Raw genomic sequence first — 6290 nt, forward strand, 5'->3', positions numbered from 1 at the left:
GATTAGCATTCTTGGCTTTTCAAGTGTAGAAAGGCCAGGTTTGTGGTATCACTGAAAAGATGTTATCCTTAGCTGGGTGAACATCCCAAATGGGGAGCACTGCAGAGAATCCAAATTTTGCAGGTTTACTGCGGTAGGACAAAAACTCCTACATCTGCACAGCTGTCATTTCTTGGATCTCTGACTCTGTTTCCAAGGAATAGATTCTCTCCAGATGGGCCCCTGTCACCTGGCTCCATCAACAGCTTGCAACATATTTGATTTATTTCTTTGCAGCCATGCCCTGTGACATTTTGCTTTGCCTGACTATTTCCCACATAGCCCACAGGCAGGTGTCACGTTCTCCGTGGCCTGATCCCCTTGTAAGAACACCACCAGGCACACCAGGGCATGACTGCCTGGGCAGCTGCCAGATGGGGAAATCTTCAATGGAAATATTCACACGCTGAAACAGTGCCAAGCAGCAGGCAGTCTTGCAAAACCAACATGGCTTTGGAGACACAATGCCGCTGATGAATAAGAGGCCCGGTGGTATTTGTGGAAACCCAGCTGTTGCAGATGGTGGCATTAACTTGCCTGGCTATGGCGACAGTCATCAGTTTGGGATCGCTGCACCTTAATATAGGATTCTTTTTTTTTTGTCCCTACTATTCTCTGCTGATCAACCAAGATCTTGGGAATCAGCTGCAGCTATTTATTTCTGAAGACAGACTTTTCCAGTTCTTCTAGCAAGACTGTATGAAATCACATGGCCATCTGTTCACTTCTAAACTGGAAATTCAGCTTTCATTGGGCACTGGCCTAGAAGGAGAACAAAGGCCATATAAAAGTTTCAAGGAAGAGGATATAGTTTTCCTGAACGGCTGTGGGTGGTGGTGAACCCACTGAACTATGCGAGATTGCAAGGTTCAGAAGGAGGTTGAGTGAAAAACCCAAGAAACCTTGGGCTGCCCTTGGGGTCACATAGAATGGAAGGCTGGAAGGAAGGCTGAGCTTTGTTCTTCTATCCAAATGTATAGAAGGCTGTCCTCGGTCCGGGCCCCCTCCTTTTTGTATCTCTTCACCAGAAAACTAAGCGAGCTTCTCTCTCAGCTCTCATCCAGTCGTCTCATCCATACGACTTTACAAAGAACTTATTGGATGCCCATCCTTATGCCCAGCAGTGTACCAGGGGCCTCGAGTGATAGAACCACAGGACCTGTGTTTTCAAGAAGCACTCAAACACTGAGATATGCACGCATCATAAGGACCTATTATAAAGGACAGGGAGAGAGGGGAGCCCACTGAAGCGTGATCTAGTTTTCTTACTGAAAGACATGCCAGGCTCTGGTCAGCATCTTTTTCCTTCTTTCACCTGCTTTCCTCGGCTTTTTATCTCTGTGGGCAAGGAACAGGAATTGGGCGGGTGACACCGGGCAGGACCTGGAGAGCTCCAGGAACTGAATGGTCTGAGTGGTAGTGGTTTGGCTGGCCGAGGCCGGCAGGCTTCCTGGTGACTATGCCAGATGAGCTCGAGGTTTCCACTGGCTTCTCGGTGCGTGCTGGGGCTCTAGCCAGCTCCCAGCTCCCAGGTCCTTTTTCCCACGAGTGTTCAACGTCCACCTATTGATCCCTGGCTCTCCAGGATTACTGCTTAGCTGTGGAGTCCTGAGTCTCATCAGGCCTCGTGTGCTGTGTGGACACCCTGGTTTTCCAAGGAGGCAGTGTTATACCCCGTTTCACGGGGGAGGAAAAGACTTTGCCTGAGAATCAGTAGGTGGTAGGGTCTCTCGATGCAGATTGGAGGTCGCCCTCAGAGCCTGTGCTCTGTTCCCCTTGGAGCATGTAACCATGAGGGTTCTTGTGACACAGGGGATGACTGGTGTTGAAATACCCACAGGACACATCTGGGATTTTCCCTGGTATCTTATGGGGATTGTATGCTCCATTTGTGGTAGTTTTTGTAGTTCTCAGATTCCCCGCTTATGGAACAAGTTGGGTTGGACCAAATGACCCCACTCTGGCTTCTTCTGGGAGTCTGTGAGAGATCAGGATGGAGCTACATATCAACTCTGTCCTGGGAAGGCCGCCTCTTTGGCTGGAGCCATGGGGATTTCACTGCCGGGGAATAACCCAGGCTGCACAAGCAGCCTTATAAATGAGATTTTCCCAGACGTCATGGTATTTTGGTCCTTTGTCCCTGTGAGCACACTCATCCTTGGAAATCCAGGAGTCTCTTGACCTCTGCTTTGGAAAAGAGAACATGCCTTGCCCATGGAAGCGATTCCAACATCTACAAAGGTAAAAGCAAACAAACAAATTTGGGGCATATCTTGGGGGAAAATATATTTGAAGAGGTGGGCTTATTCCACAGTGTTACAGAGGTAATGACATCTAAGCAGTCCGTGCAGATGAGTCCTGGGGTGGAATGCCAGCCCGGGAAAGAGGAAGTGATTTTATCTGGTCATATGGAACAGAGGTAAAAGCAGCGGCACTTTTACTGCCAAGATAGATGACAGGGATGATGAGAAAGAAGCCGAGGGCATATTACAGCAGGCTTGATGAATGTCATCCCGAAATCTAACTCAATATTTGAATGCTATAAATTGCGTTAAGAAATATAAGGCCAAATAAACCTTTGGGACTGTTTGTGACTGATTCAAGGCGACTGAGCTTTACTGTGGCTGATGAAATGGATGGAGGTAGGATAATGGTATTAGCAGTTTGAGAAAATCCGAATAAATCAGGGATGAAACCTGATTTAAGTTACACGGAAAGTCCTGCCAGAGCATGTGGGCGGGGCTGGGCTAATGTCTGGGGTTAAGACGGGAGCTGAAGGTGGAGGATGGAGTCACTGTGGTTCCAGACCCATTTTCACAGCCCGTCAGCTGCAGTGAGGAGGGCCTCCCTCTGACTATGCTCAGCACACAGGCAAACCTGGGCTATTTGCCATGTCCATCTCGCCTGTGTACCCCTCTGCTCAGTCTGGAATCCTCCCCCTTCTTCCTTAGTTACCATGACAGGTGCAAGGATTTCCCCACACTCCCCCAACCCCCACCATCCAACAAAGAATAGATGAGGACATTCAGTCTTCTCTACAAAAGGTTCACAGAATGAAGTTGCATTCAGAATTCTAAGGCATACACCCAACACAGATGTATACACATACTTCTTTAGGTTTTCACCAAAGTTACATACAAAAGTGGCAATTTCTGAAGTTACCCAGTCTTGAAACGAGTCCCTCATCATCAATAGTAAAATAGGTAAATGAGTCGAGGTATATTCATATAATGGAATGCCATATGGCAATGAAAATGAATAAATTCTAGCTATGTGGGGAAAGGATGGATGATTCCATAAAACATAATATTTTTAAAGATATTATTTATTTATTCATGAGAGACACAGAGAGAGAGACAGAGACACAGGCAGAGGGAGAAGCAGGCTCCATGCAGGGAGCCCAATGTGGGACTAGATCCCGGGACTCCAGGATCACGCCTTGGGCAGAAGGCAGATGCTCAACCACTGAGCCACCCAGGTGCCCCCCCATAAAACATAATTTTGACCAAAGAAATAACTCACAGTTGAAAGCATTTTACAAACTTGCAGTTTTATGAAATCAGGCACAATGACTCTGTTGCATTGTAAACACAAGAGTGCTGAATTTCAGGGGGCCTGGAGGCATAGTATGGGGAAGGGCCACAAAAAGGTTTCTGGAAACAGGGTTGTGTTCTATCATATAACAGGGGTGTCGGGGATCCCTGGGTGCCTCAGAGGTTCAGCGCCTGCCTTTGGCCCAGGGTGTGGTCCTGGAGTCCCGGAATCGAGTCCCATGTCGGGCTCCCGGCATGGAGCCTGCTTCTCCCTCTGCCTGTGTCTCTGCCTCTCTCTCTCTCTGTCTATCATGAATAAATAAATAAATAAACCTTAAAAAAAAATAACCGGGGTGTCAGTTCTACAGGCATGCCCACTTTGTGATAGTTCATCAAACTGTGTATTTATGAATTGTACATTTTTCTGTCTATACCTTACATTTTTAAAAAAAGATTTATTTATTTGAGAGAAAGAGAGAGTGGGCCAGAGGAGGGGCAAAGGGAGAGGGAGGTAATCTCCAGCTGACTCCCCACAGAGTGCTGAGCCCAATGAGGGGCTCTAGCTCATGACCCTGAGCCAAAACCAAGAGCCAGATGCTTAATCAACTGAGCCACTCAGGTGCCCGCCCCTGTCTATATGTTACATTTACATGAAAAAGATAGGAAATGAAGGAAGGGCATCCTGTCTGCAGGGGGAATGTACATCCAAGCCGGGTCTTGGCTGCAGTGGTTTATGAGGGGAACCAGTCAATATCTATTCGGTCTTCAGTACCCAACTCAGATACCACTTTACGTCTAAGCTTTCCTTGTAAAGTCAGAATTCTCTGAATTTATCTCTCTTCTGGGTGCCTGTCACTCTTGGCTTGTATACTCCCATTTTAGTATCTGTTGTAATTTTGTCTGGACTAGCTAGCTCTTCGAAAATTGCTCCCCCTCTCCCCAGTTCAACTCCCTGATGCAGAAACCATGATCTATTTAGCTGTGTATCCCTTATAGTACCTAAAACTCTGACTGGTACATGCACAGTAAGCATTTGTAGACCTAAGTCACCCTCTGTGTCACACATATGTTAAAGCCGTGAGGTTGTCTTAATTAAGAGTGTTGACATTTTATTAATAAGGCGCTGTGACTCTAGAAAGGAAAGATCGTTAAGCACGGAAAATATTAGATGCCTTCGCGTTGTTACCTCCGCCTTAGACAATCCTTTATTCCCACAAACATATTTTGAGCATCTGCTATGTGCCAGACTCCTGGTTTATGAAAAAGATAATATTGTTCCTCCAGGAGTTCCCAGTTAGGGTATTAAAAAATAATAAAGGACATACCAGTGGGTCTCAAATTTTCTCAGGGAAATCACCAAAAAAAGAGGAATTGCAGGAACAAAGAATAAAAGATAAAACTTTTTTTTTTTTTTTAAGATTTTGTTTATTTATTCATGAGAGACACACAGAGAGAGGCAGAGACACAGGCAGAGAGAGAAGCAGGCTCCCTGTGGGGAGCCCGATATGGGACTCCATCCCAGGACCCCATAATCACAACCTGACCCGAAGGCAGACTCTCAACCACTGAGCCACCCAGGTGCCCCCCTCCTTTTTTTTTTTTAAGAAAAAAAGGGTACAGTGAAGCAGAGAAAAGCACATTAGCTGAGAGCACCCCAGCTCCGAGAGCCCCAGTCTTAGCTGGGGCAGATGTGGCTGCCCAAGAGGTTAGGCAGGGAGTTTAGGTCAAGGCTGAGGCGGGACCTCCGTGTGTCTCTCCGACACCCTCCCACGCTCCCTAGACTGGTGCCTGCATTCTCCCTCCTGCCTCCAGGCTCCAGCCTCACCCTCACAGCCGGCATTGCTGACTCAGCACCTCTACCTGTTGCTGGCTCCGCTGGGCGTGCCTGTCCTACTTGGCATCGGCCAGCCTGGGCCCCGGCATTACTCTCTTGTTGGAAGCTAGCTACTCCACGCTTGCTGGGCTGTCTCCCACCAATTTCCTTTCTGAGAACAAGGCTCCACAATCGATGCCCTTGTTCAATAAGCAAATACAAAATCCCTGGCTTCTTCCCATTAGATGCCAGGAGCACCCTCTCAAAACGTGACAACCAAAGTGTCTCTAGTTAATGCCAAATGTCCTGAGGGTGGGAAGTGAGGTAAAAATCACTGCACCCCCCCCCCCCATGAGAGAGAACCAATGGTTTAGAGGGACCATGAACACAGGTTTCTACCCAATGCGTCAATCCATCTGCGCAGCCAGAATTTGACTAATAAGTGTTAATTATTAATAGCAATTGAATATCTATCAGTGATAATAACTTAATATTAGTTATTAAGACATTATTAGGGATTAATGACGTGTTTTTACCTCTTGGGGAAGAGTAGGATGGTGAAGAGGACCAATGCGGAAGAAGGAGGACCTGTGGGCTTGTGCAGCCACATACACCCTCTTGGGACCTGGGCTGGGCTGCCCTGATGAATCTTGGCAGCCCACTGACGGAAACTAATTCAGGCAAAATTATTTGAAGCTGGGAACCAAAGGCCTAGCTTTGTATGTCATGCTTTCATCGATGAGGAGAGAGAAGTTGGCGAAGAAGAGTCAGTGAAAGACCTGTATTCTAATCTCAGCCCCACCCTTATTCCATTCAACGAGCTATGTCATTTCTCTGAGCAATACACTTTCTTGTTATCCATGCAGGGAATTAGGGGGTCTAAGAAGAAGTTCAATCCACCAACT

The sequence above is a fragment of the Canis aureus genome, chromosome 1 (genome assembly GCF_053574225.1).
Source record: "Canis aureus isolate CA01 chromosome 1, VMU_Caureus_v.1.0, whole genome shotgun sequence".
Taxonomy (NCBI): Eukaryota; Metazoa; Chordata; class Mammalia; order Carnivora; family Canidae; genus Canis; species Canis aureus.